This window comes from Bos taurus, chromosome X, assembly GCF_002263795.3.
Source record: "Bos taurus isolate L1 Dominette 01449 registration number 42190680 breed Hereford chromosome X, ARS-UCD2.0, whole genome shotgun sequence".
NCBI lineage: Eukaryota > Metazoa > Chordata > Mammalia > Artiodactyla > Bovidae > Bos > Bos taurus.
In genome coordinates, this window is record NC_037357.1 from 137614843 (window position 1) to 137628300 (window position 13458).

The following is a 13458-nucleotide window of genomic DNA, read 5'->3' on the forward strand; positions in this document are numbered from 1 at the left end:
AAACCTCCCGTGAGGACACTCCAAGAGCAGAGCTCACTGTGTGATCTCCACCCGCCCTCGGCTTCTGTGCTCAGCGGGAACGTCTCTTACAAATTCCTCAGGAAGGGGTCAAGCCCCTGGCGGGGACTGTGAGCTCCAGAACATGAGCCTCTCTCCGTTGCCATGTCCCTCTTTCGTTTAATGAGTTGATGCCAGTGGAGCTTCTGGGACCTCTCTCTAGGCTAAGGCTCCAGGGCATTCCCTGGAGGCTCAAAGGGGACCTGTCCCCCCAGCTCAGAGACCCTGCTCAGCCCAACAGTTCAGGGCGTCCTGCTCTCAACATCACCCAGAGAGCTCCCTGCAGACGAGGGAGACACACCTTCCCTCAGGCTCGGGGTTTATAGATGTTTTCCTTCTGGGTTATTTTTACTTACTCGACCCAGAAGTAGATGTCTACTGTGCCCTTTTCATCATCAAACACAACATAACACACGTAAAGTCTGAATGGTGCATTGACAAGTTGTGGATAAGCGCTGGGTCAGTGGATACGATGTACAGAATTCTCCAGTGTCTTGAAAAGTAAAAGTAAAATCCCCCTTAGAAAATTAGTCCTTGTCTTTTTACTTCATCCACCATGAGCTTCCCAGCCGTTCTGCAAATGAGCATCCATTGTCTAGATTCAATGAAGATAGAAGGATTTATAAAATAATGTAGAAATCAAAATCAGAATAAAAGAAGGGATGGAGACATTTCTGAGACAGCTTGAGCTCTGATGTCAAATGCTACCTCTGAGAGACTTTGCTCAGCTTCCTCTTCTTGGGCAGCACAAACCATACCAAGGAGAAAAGTCAGGAACAGAACCTTCATCTTGTGTCTCCTGTGGTCCTACTTCTGTCCAGGCTGAGGGTGTCCCAGAGGTTGGAAAGGATGGGAATTAATGCCACCTTTAATAGAATCGTTATGTTGGCTTGATGTCATGAACCAGTGGTTGTTCCTCCTAAGACCAAGGCTACACAGAAGACATCTTCAATATCCTGCTTTGCATGGATGAACTTTCATGACATTTTGTATTTGAATCATGCAGATTGCTTTAGGAGAAGGTTGAGTGAATCTGGACATTTGCCCTTTAGAGTGAGTGAGAAATCACAATGCACTTCCCATATTTCAGGTCAGGAAGATTTATTTTCCTTTGCATCTTGAGATCCAAAATGGGATAAACTGTCCAGCACACACATCTCCCGCTCCTGTATTATTTCATATTGTTTCCTTAACATTGAGGAAGTGCTTGGGGCTAGTGCACTGGGACGACCCAGTGGGATGGTATGGGGAGGGAGGAGGGAGGAGGGTTCAGGATGGGGAACACATGTATACCTGTGGCGGATTCATTTTGATATTTGGCAAAACTAATACAATTATGTAAAGTTTAAAAATAAAATAAAATTAGAAAAAAAAATTTTATTTTCTTAAAGTAAAACTGAGTGTGTGGTTTCATGAAGTTAAATGATTTCCTGAAAGAACCTTAGAAAGCCTCCTACTTCTCTGAAGTGAGGAGGACATCAGCACAAAGTTAATCACCCCCTTGTGCCCCAGAGCAGGCTCTGTCCTCATAACTAAGAGCATGATCTGACCAGTGCCCCTTAACGTGGTCTCAAAGGGTATATCAGCAACGCATTTTCATCTCTCCCTTTGAAGACATCCCTTTATCCATCCAACCTGTAATGTATCATTTACTCATTGACTCAGTTGTTTCTCAGGCAAGAGAGAAAGCAACACAGTAGTTCTTGTAATTTCTAGAATTTTGAAGGAAAAAGCAAATTTCCTAACTCTACATACCCTTGTAGCTCAGCTGGTAAAGAATCTGCCTACAGTATGGGAGACCTGGGTTTGATCCCTGGGTTGGGAAGATCCTCTGGAGAAAGGAAAGGCTATCCACTCCAGTATTCTGGCCTGGAGAATTCCATGGACTGTATAGTCCACGGGGTCACAAAGAGTCGGAAACGACTGAGCCACTAACACTTTCACTTTACAAATACCTAGTTAGTTTCAAGATCACTTAAACAGTCAAAGAATCTGTTCTTTATAATTTTTCTCAACCAGTGATCTGGGAATGGAACCAGCACCTTCTTCAGTGGAAGTGTGGAGTCCTAACCACTAGACCACCAGGGCAGTCCTGATTCAGGCTGTTTCCTGGTGGGTGGGGGGCGGGGGCGGTGTGCTTCATGGGCAGACTTGGGCAAGCATGTGTATAACATGGGCAATGCTTGGTGAAAAGAAAGACCAAAGGACCTGTTAAGAACCCTGAATCCAGAGCCATGTCCACAGTTCATTGGTCACATGCATGGGACTGTGGGTTCGAAAGAAGGGATCCCAGTCAGCACTGTCCCGTGGACAAGGAAGAAGGCTCTAGAAAGCCTGAGGTCACTGGCCCAGGTGTGTTTAGAAGACACCCTGCAGCCCGACTGTGATTTCCCTGAGACCTGTGGTGACAAGGAAAGAGAGACATCAAGGTTCAGGTAGACAATTGACAGCGTTTGCCCCTCAGTGATGTCCGACTCTGCAACCCCGTGGACCATAGCCCACCAGACTCCTGTGCCCATGTGATTCTCCAGGCAAGAATACTGGAGTGGGCTGCCATTCTCTTCTTCAAGGGAAGAAGGAATCGAACCTGGGTCTCCTGCATTGCAGGCGGATTCTTTGCCATTAGAGCCACAGGGAAGCCCAGTTAGACAAACAAGAATGTATAAGCATGGAAGGAAGACCTCAGTCTCGTTCTCTAGGAATACCCACCTAGAAGCAGGATAACACAGAGTAGGAATTCCTAAGAAATAGTCACTCAGGTTGTACATTTCAACATAGCTTCCAAAGGTACCTCATTAGTGTGACTCAGGACAGATTTACAATTTTCCAGTAAATGTCAGAGAAACACTTTGAGGTGGACACAGCCCAAGCAAAGCGTAAACACTCCATGTAAGCAGAGGTGGATAACATCTATACTTTATATCTCAAGGTTTCCTGCTAGAATCCTCACCGCTCAGGGCTTCCTTCAAGCTTGTATTGCCTTGAGGACCCCTCGAAGCTCTCCAGGTGGAGAGGAAAAGAGAGATGTGAAAAAAATAGAGAAGTGACATGTCCATTACGTTCCTCAGTTCAGTTCAGTTCAGTTGCTCAGTCGTGTCTGACTCTTTGCTACCCCATGAATTGCAGCACTCCAGGCCTCCCTGTCCATCACAGACTCCCGGAGTTCACCCAAACCCACGTCCATCGAGCTGGTGATGCCAACCAGCCATCTCATCCTCTGTCGTCCCCTTTTCCTCCTGCTCTCAATCCCTCCCAGCATCAGAGTCTTTTCCAACGAGTCAACTCTTCCCATGAGGTGGCCAAAGTACTGGAGTTTCAGCTTTAGCATCAGTCCTTCCAATGAACACCCAGGGCTGATCTCCTTTAGGATGGACGGTTGGATCTCCTTGCAGTCCAAGGGACTCTCAAGAGTCTTCTCCAACACCACAGTTCAAAAGCATCCATTCTTTGGCACTCAGCTTTCTTCACAGTTTGGAAACGTTAAGGTTTGCAGGTTGACGTGGACAGGAGGAAATTTCCTACAGATATCAGAGAGGACAGGTCGCATAGAGAAAAATCCCACTGTGTCTTGCCACTCTGCACCATAGCTTTTATGTTTTCGTATTGGGGTTTATTGGTCAATGTCTGTTTTCACTGCATCGTGTGTGTTAGTTACTCAATTGTGGACAGTTAATTCTTAGGCTGAGCACCGAAGAATTGATGCTTTTGAACCGTGGTATTGGAGAAGGCTCTTGAAAGTCCCTTGGACTGCAAGGAGATCCAACCACTCAATCCTAAAGGAGATCGATCAGTCCTGAATGTTCATTGGAAGGACTGATCTTGAAGCTGAAACTCCAGTCCTTTGGCCACCTGATGCAAAGAACTGACTCCTTGGAAAAGACCCTGATGATGGGATAGATTGAAGGCAGGAGGAGAACGGAATGACAGAGGATGAGATGGTTGGATGCCATCACTGACTCGATGGACATGAGTTTGAGTAAGCTCCGGGAGTTGGTGATGGACAGGGAGGCCTGGCGCGCTGCAGTCCATGGGGTCACAAAGAGTCAGACACGACTGAGCGACTGAACTTAAATGAACTGAACTGAATTCCTCTGTGGATGTTTCAGTCAGTCTCTTGACTTAGTCCTTGATTCAAGAGTGTTATTATTAATATCAGTTTTCCACCCCTCCACCCTATATCGGAGAAGGCAATGGCAACCCACTCCAGTACTCTTGCCTGGAAAATCACGTGGACGGAGGAGCCTAGTAGGCTGCAGTCCATGGGGTCGCTAAGAGTCAGATACGACTGAGCGTCTTCACTTTCATTTTTCACTTTTGTGCATTGGAAAAGGAAATGGCAACCCACTCCAGTGTTCTTGCCTGGAGAATCCCAGGGACAGGGGGAGCCTGGTGGGCTGCTGTCTATGGGGCCGCACAGAGTGACTGAAGCAGCTAAAGAGCAGCAGCAGCAACAGCCACCCTATATAATAATGGATCAGTGTCCGCTAGTGTTAGGTTGGAAACAAGAGCCAATATCAACAGTAAACTTCATACCTGTCCTTCTCAAGACGTGTGAACTGGGTGGGAAAAGAGTTTCATTGTCTACAGAATGTCTTGATATTGCCTTTGTCTGACAGTAATAGACTGGAGAATACATTTAGGACAGGGTTTACCTACAGGCCCTGCGTGCTATAAATGTTTACCCCCATGTGAACCATAGAGAACATGTTTTTTCGTAAGATTCTTCCTGTCCACGCTTTGGTCTGAATTCAGTAAATACAGATTTGGTGCCAACAGGAGCCTAACCCTCAGTATTCAGCAATAAGCAAACAGATTCAGTGTAACATCCAGTGGGCTGTCTTCCTATGAAAGGGGAGAGATACATATTAATACAAGAAACAAAGAATTGCCAAATAAACGCCTGTTTATAGGTTGCAGATGAAGAACACAGAAAGATGGGAACTTAGGGTGTTTTTGCGCCCTGTTTTGGAAAGGAGTTATTTCCATAGAGAAGGTTTTGAGTGATGCTCTGAGCAGAGTTGGATGAGTGAGGTTAGTGTGTATCTGTAAGAGCACAGTACAACTTGAGAACAGGAAGTATAAATGTGTTTTGCAAGGTCCCCTTGGTTGGTTTTATCTATCAAAATTCTACAAGGTTGTTCACTCTTTTTAAAACATTTTTTTTTTTGATGGGGACCATTTTTTTTAACTCATTATTGAATTTGTTGCTATTTTGCATCTGTTTTATGGTTTCGTTTTTTGGCTCTAAGGCAGGTGTAATCTTACTGGAGGAGGAAATGGCAACCCACTCCAGTATTCTTGCCTGGAAAATCCCATGGACAGAGGAGCCTGGCAGGCTACAGTCCATGGGGTGGCAAAGAGTCAGACAGGATTTAGCGACTAACACACACACACACACACACACAATCTTAACTCCCCAGCCAGGCATCAAACCCATACCCTATGCGTTGGAAGGCATAATCCTCACCTCTGGTCCATCAGGGAAATTCCTTCATTTTGATAAGACATTCCAATTAAAGGAATCATGAGGCAATTCATACATACAAAAAAAAAGCATTAACTGGTTTGTTGATTGTGGTGTTGAAATATTTAGAAATAGACTTAACCGTCTATAGCTGTCGTTACACATTCATAGTCGAAAATATAGGAAATTGGCTTCATAAATTAGTTCTCTATGAATCAACACAATTTGTAAAACTATTAGTATTTGAAATAAATAGATATATGGTGCTCTTTATATTTACTTCTCATGTATGTGTAAAACAAAGACTGCTCTCCAGTATGTTGAATGTTTGTGCATTAATGAGAAAGCATGCACGTGTGTATAGAATTGTTATAAAGTTTTATTGGCCTATAGTTGCTTTACAGACCAGTGTGTTCGTTTCTGCTTTTATCAAAGTGAATCAGCTATCCATATACATACATCAACTATTTTGGATTTCCTTCCCATTGATGGCAACCCACTCCAGTACTCTTGCCTGGAAAATCCCACGGACGGAGGAGCCTGGTGGGCTGCAGCCCATGGGGTCTCAAAGAGTTGAACACCATGTAGCGATTGAACAACAACATCAATGGTGTATATGTGTCAGTCCCAATCTACCAGTCTATCCCACCCTCCTCTTCTCCCTTGGTGTCCATATATCAGTTTTCCATGTCTGTGTCTCTATTTCTGCTCTGTTATTTGGTTTAAAGTACCACTGCTGGCACCCCACTCGAGTACTCTTGCCTGGAAAGTCCCATGGACGGAGGAGCCTGGTGGGCTGCAGTCCATGGGGTGGCTAAGAGTTAGACACGACTGAGCGACTTCACTCTCACTTTTCACTTTCCTGCATTGGAGAAGGAAATGGCAGCCCACTCCAGTGTTCTTGCCTGGAGAATCCCAGGGAAGGGGGAGCCTTGTGGGCTGACGTCTATGGGGTCACACAGAGTTGGACATGACTGAAGTGACTTAGCAGCAGCAGCAACCACTTCTCTAGAATTCACATCCATGTGTTAATAGACGATATTTATTTTTCTGTTTTTAGCTTACTACACTTGGTCTGACAGTCTGTATGGCCACCCACTTCTCTGCAAATGAATGAGTAATGTTCCATAGCGTAAATCTGTTTTTCTTTTCCCCTGGAAATCCCATGAACAGAGGAGCCCGGTGGGCTACAGTCCATGGGTTTACAGAGAGTTGGCTGCCTTAGCAAGTAAACAACAGCCAAAGTAATGACATCTTTTTCCATTCTTCTGTGGATGGACATGATGCTTGCTTCCATGTCCTGTGTATTGTAAATAGTGCTGCTGAACAGTGGTTGCATGTACATTTTTGAATTTTGGTTTTCTATGGGTTTATAGAGTTTAAATAAATCTGTCAGAGGTATCAAATTCTGTCTAAAGGAATGCGTAGCAAATTAGAATGGAAAATACTTTAATATGAGCTCACATGGTCTTAAGAATCAGAAACAGCTTAGTGATTGAACCACCACCAGCAATGCATATGATCATGTGCCTGTGAATGGCTTTCTTCTAAATTTAGTGATATTTCTTCTTGACTTCAAAAATTTTCTATTAAATCACCTGGACCTACAAATTTATGGAGCACGCTACTCAATGTCTTTAATAGAAAAAGGACGTTAGGAATTTTTGGATTTATAATGCATTAAATTTTGTAACACATCATGCAAGTCATGTGCATTTTTCCATAAGGAGTATTAATTCCAAAAATATTAATCTGTTTATTGCTTCCTCGCACTCTGTATCTTTTGACTTTGTGGTGATAATCCATGTTTTTATTACTATAGTTACCACAGATACACACAGTCTATACATTTTTTATATATCTATATATATTTATATAGACATAAATACATATGTGTATATATGGTATTTCAGAATTTTTACCTTGTTCATGCCAGGTCTAGCACTTGAGCATTTCTTAAGAGTTTCACCCTGTTACTCTGTCTTTTGTTGCCTATCTGTGTATCCACTCATCCAATCCATTATTTCCAGACTTTCTGTGAAGACCAAAGTCGGAAATTCAATTGCATACACTCTGAGATACAAGTGGGAGAATGTAAACATTGCCCTTGACTGCTGTTACTACCAACTAAGCAATGGATGAGGGGCATGGTGCCATTCTGAGTTTTAAGACATTCCTTTCTTTCATTAACAGACTGCTAGTCTTTGGAAGGACTGATGCTAAAGCTGAAATTCCAGTACTTTGGACACCTCATGGGAAGAGTTGACTCATTGGAAAAGACTCTGATGCTGGGAGGGGTTGGGGGCAGGAAGAGAAGGGGACAACAGAAGATGAGATGGCTGGATGGCATCACTGACTCAATGGATGTGAGTCTGAGTGAACTCCGGGAGTTGGTGATGGACAGGGAGGCCTGGCATGCAGTGATTCATGGGGTCGCAAAGAGTCGGACACGACTGAGCAACTGAACTGAACTGAGTGACTATATAACATCCAGCTGAAGACTAGCAGGGGGGTACTCTTTCCGCCCCCTTCTGATGCCTATGTCAGAAGCTTTCTCTATCTCCTTTATACTTTAATAAAACTTTATTACACAAAAGCTCTGAGCGATCAAGCCTTATCTCTGGCCCCAGATTGAATTCTCCTCCAGAGGCCAAGAATCCCAGCATCTTTTCGTTCAGCAACAACCTTTCATCTTTTTCTTTCATTGTTTTCCTCAACAAAAAATTAAAAGCCACTTTAGCCTAGATTGCTATTGTTTTCTGAGGCTTATTGTAGAAAGTTTAAAGATCTCACTTTAAGAAAATCAGCTTCTGATGGGGAGTATAATTTCAGAAAGTATGATTGGAAAGCCTTTGCTGCTGCTAAATCGCTTCAGTCGTGTCCGACTCTGTGCAACCCCATAGACGGCAGCCCAACAGGCTCCCCTGTCCCTGGGATTCTCCAGGCAAGAACACTGGAGTGGGTTGCCATTTCCTTCTCCAATGTATGAAAGTGAAAAGTGAAAGTGAAGTCGCTCAGTCGTGTCTGACTCTTAGCGACCCCATGGACTGCAGCCCACCAGGCTCCTCCACCCATGGGATTTTCCAGGCAAGAGTACTGGAGTGGGGTGCCATTGCCTTTTGCTGTCAAATTCATGCAGGATTAAACACTGATCTTGCAAAATATTGAGCTCCCTTTAATCCAGTTCTCCTGGAGGAGGGATGTGTGTGGACAACCTTGAGGTCAGGACTGATGGGAACAGTAATTAGTTTCCACCAACTTGTGGGGATTCTAGCTTCTCTGTGATGACTCTGGTCTGCAAGATTCCTGCAGGTGAAGGGTTTCTCACCATAATGCCCAGTAGTAATCAACCAACCCATTTGCAATTTAATATGGCTTCAGAGAAGAGAAATTATGTAATATAACAGAAAAAGTTCTCCAGTGATAGAATTTAAGTTGTTAGAATTTAAAAAAACATTACCTAAGAAAGTCAACATGTATAAAGTCACTATATGCCCTTATTATGTATTTTATGGAGCAACATTATTAACAAACTCTTTTCACTTACATGACCTTCTTTTGGGCCTTGTCATCCACAGGGAGGACAGTCATCTGGGGGAAGATCAAAAGGACAGGGGAAAAGATCCAATGATTACTGTAATTCCACACTATTTCCAAGCTGGTTTTTTTTTTTTAAGTAAAGAAAGTGAAAGTGCAGTCACTCAGTCGTGTCTGACTCTCGCAACCTCATGAACTGTAGCCTATCAGGCTCCTCTGCCCATGGGATTTTCCAGGCAAGGGTACTGGAGTGGGTTGCCATTTCCTTCTCCAGGGGATCTTCCCAACCCAGGGATCCAACCCGGATGTCCCACATTGTAGGCAGACGCTTTACCGTCTGAGCAACCAGGGAAGTCTGGGATTATATAAAAGATTATTCATGGAGAAAGAAATTATAAATGAATTGATTTGTTTCCTGATAATAGGTTTACATATTGGGTAAATGATATATTTAGGAAAAGGTATAATTCCATTACCAATCTCGATGAAATTCACAACATTTTCATCTTTAATTCCTTTTTCACTTTTCAGCTTATTGAATATCTCCAAGGCTTCCTCTTCAGTATCATTTACTTTAACTGAAAAAGACCATGCAGAAAGGAGAATTTTTGCTCATGAGGACCCACAGAAATTTCTGAATGCAGAACAAAAATTTGAAAATCCAACTCAGATACACCTTCACAGCTATAAATGAAGCCCCAAACAGTTTCCATTTCCCATGTCTCAGATGTCTGCGGTATAACTTAAAAATTAATCCTCATCAAACTCGGGAACTACACCCTGCCCCCTCTCTACTGAATCAGCAGCAGGACCTCAAAGATTCCCAGGAGCTCCATGCTTTGGGGGCTCCATCCATCACAGCATGGCACTGACTTGTTCCTCTACCAAATCTGCCACTCTTACCTTATTCTGGACCAAACAAATAGCGAAGAGGGTTCTCCCCTGACAGACACACACTCACCACATCGCACATAATAATGGGAGATGATTTATTCTTTAATTAACACACCATTATACCCAGTACCTTTCTTGAAATAGACACATGTTGGCCCAATGATATTCACACCTCCCAGTGCCTCTAGGGGAGTATTTGGGCTGATGTCAATATTCATAAGAAAAATACATTTGAAAACCTGAACAGGATGAAGATTTATGATTAAAGTTCCTATAAGAAATGGCAACCCACTTTAGTGTTCTTGCCTGGAAAATCCTATGGCAAGAGGAGCCTGGTAGGTTACAGTCCATTGGATCAGAAAAAGTCGGACACGACTGAGCGACTTCACTTTCACTTCACTTTCCAAGGCTTAGAGTACATTGAGAAGTGGATATACACTGAAGAAACTGAGAGAAGTCTCAATATAACCATGGTTTGAAAATAATTGAGGTGTTAAAAAAAAAACTGGAGAAAAACAATATTGTAAATTTCCTCCAATTAAGAATTTTTAATGTTAAAAACCTATTTCTACTAAAACTGAGTTTCTTAATTTTTTTTAATGTCAACATGTGAGAATTATTTAGAAATTTCTGATGATCTGGTCCTCCCCTCCCCTAAAAACTCCTCTTTGTTGGTAGATTTCGTTCCAGGGTTCTTACCTCTCTGAACATAAACACCTCCGTCCCGTAGACTGCGTAATGGATATCGTCACCACCTATTGATTTTATCGATAAAAGTTCTGACAGTGGAAGTGTTTCATAATAATGTTGATGTGCATATGAGGACATCATACATACCAGCTGATATGACAGCTCATGGTGTCTCTCCCCATTTTCATCCACTCTGGCACACATAGGACCAGAACGGTGTCGGAAGCATACGTAACTTTAAAGTCTTTTGTACCTTCATCTGGGAGAGAGAGAAAAGATGAATATATACAAACCTGGCTTTGTTTATTGCCACTTAGACATATTTATTGTCAGGGAAACAGCACATCCTGTCTCACTCCATGGATGGGTTGAAAGCTGCAGTTGTTATGACAACAAGAAAAGCAGCCAAGACTTTTTTATTCTCACCTTCTCATAAAGTTGAGCTGATAGGCTTAAACTGTAGTGACGTATATACCCTTTTGTTGTTCAGTCACCCAGTCATGTCCGACTCTTGGCAACCCCAAGGACTGTAACGTGCCAGGCTTCCCTGTCCTTCTTCATCTCTGGGAGCTTGCTCAAACTCATGTCCATTGAGTCAGTGATGCAATCTAAACATCTTATCCTCTGTCATCCCCTTCTCTCCTGCTTTCAAACTTTCCCAGCATCAGAGTCTTTTCCAACGAGTCATCTCTTTGCATCAGGTGGCCAAAGTATTGGAGTTTCAGCTTCAGCATCAGTCCTTCCAATGAATATTCAGGACTGATCTCCTTTAGAATGGACTGGTGGGATCTCCTTGCAGTCCAAGGGACTCTCAAGAGTCTTCTCCAACACCACAGTTTAAAAGCATCAATTCTTCAGCGCTCAGCTTTCTTCACACCAACTCTCTCATCCATACATGACGACTGGAAAAACCATAGCCTTGACTAGATGGACCTTTGTTAACAAAGTAATGTCTGCTTTTTAATATGCTATCTAGGTTGGTCATAACTTTTCTTCCAAGGAGCAGGCATCTTTCAATTTCATGGCTGCAGCCACAATCTACAGTGATTTTGGAGCCAAAGAAAATAAAGTCTGTCGCTGTTTCCATTGTTTCCCCATCTATTTGCCATGAAGTGATGGGGCCAGATGCCATGATCATCATTTTTTGAATGTTGAGTTCTAAGCCAACTTTTTCACTCTCCCCTTTCACCTTCATCAAAAGGCTCTTCAATTCCTCTTCGCTTTCTACCACAAGAGTGGTATTAACTGCATAGCTGATGTTATTGATATTTATCCCAGCAACCTTGATCCCAGCTTCTGCTTGACCCAGCCCAGCATTTCTCATGATGTACTCTGCATATAAGTTAAATAAGCAGAGTGACAATATACAGTCTTGATGGACTGCTTTCCCAGTTTGGAACCAGTCCGTTGTTCCATGTCCAGTTCTAACTATTGCTTTTTGACCTGCATACAGATTTCTCAGGAATCAGGTACGGTGGTCTGGTATTCCCATCTCTTTAAGAATTTTCCAGTTTTTTGTGATCCATACAGTCAAAGGCTTTAGCATAGTCAATGAGTCAGAAATGGATATTTTTCTGGAATGCTCTTGCTTTTTCGATGCTCCAGTGGATGTTGACACTTTGATCTCTGGTTCCTCTGCCTTTTCTAAATCCAGCTTGAACATCTTGGAGTTCTTGGTTCATGTACTGTTGAAGCCTGGCTTGCAGAATTACCACCTTGTGCATTACTTTGCTAGTGTGTGAAATGAGTACAATTATACAGTAGTTTGAACACTCTCTGACATTTCCTTTCTTTGGTATTAGAATGAAAACTGACCTTTTCCAGTCCTGTGGCCACTGCTCTACTCCTTAGGCCATGTAAAATTAGAAATATTGGTTTAGGGCCATTGTGAAGAAGTTAGAGATGTGAATCTTAGCCAGCATCCCCATGGATTTGAACAGAAGTTGCTTTTGCAGTTGAACTTACGATGATTCCCTGGCATTAAAGTTAATCCACTGTATCTTATATGGAATAAGATATTTAAAGGTTGTTTTTAAAAATCGAATATACTGATGTGCAAGCTCAAGATACACATTTGAGTTGTTGGTTCATAAGTCTGTTGTAAATTATCTATTAGAATCATGTGAACTACAGTTCTACACATATTATTCTCCTTGAGGGTGTGCATGCTTAGTCACTCAGTCATGTCTAGTTCTTCATGACTGCATGGACTGTAGCCCACCAGGCACTTCTGTCTCACTGAGTAACACTCAAAATTGGGAGGAGACCTCCAAGCCATCTGTTTGATACTTTTGTTCATGAGAAAGCAATGTGTTTGGAAATCTTAGAATCTGCAGCCTACTCACAGGTCTGATTGTTAGTAAAAGTAGAATTAAGGGGCTTGGTGTTATCCAAGGAAGTTGTGCCAAGATTTCCACCGAAACATACTCTGTTCAGTGAAACACTCAAACTTACCATCAACAACATAAATGCCATCCTATTTTTTTTTCCTGTGACAGGTTTTGTTTCCCGGTTTCCATTCGACCTGAAAAACAAAAGATATTCAAGGTGGGTGATTCCAATAATGGAAAATTTGACATAGAGTGATGATTTTCTTTGTTTCACCCCAGAGATTAAGTGTGAGGTGTCACTTTGGTGACTGTGAACAATGTGTTACTCCAAGGGGATATGTTCTCTAAGGTCAAGTCACTAGTGACAAGGATGGCTGGTCTACACATGAAATCTGAGCCAAGGTTCTGAAGGTAAGCTGCAGATACAAAGCAAGCCATGCCGAGAGCTGAGGAAACATGGGGAAATCTAGAAGTCTAGAAAACAAT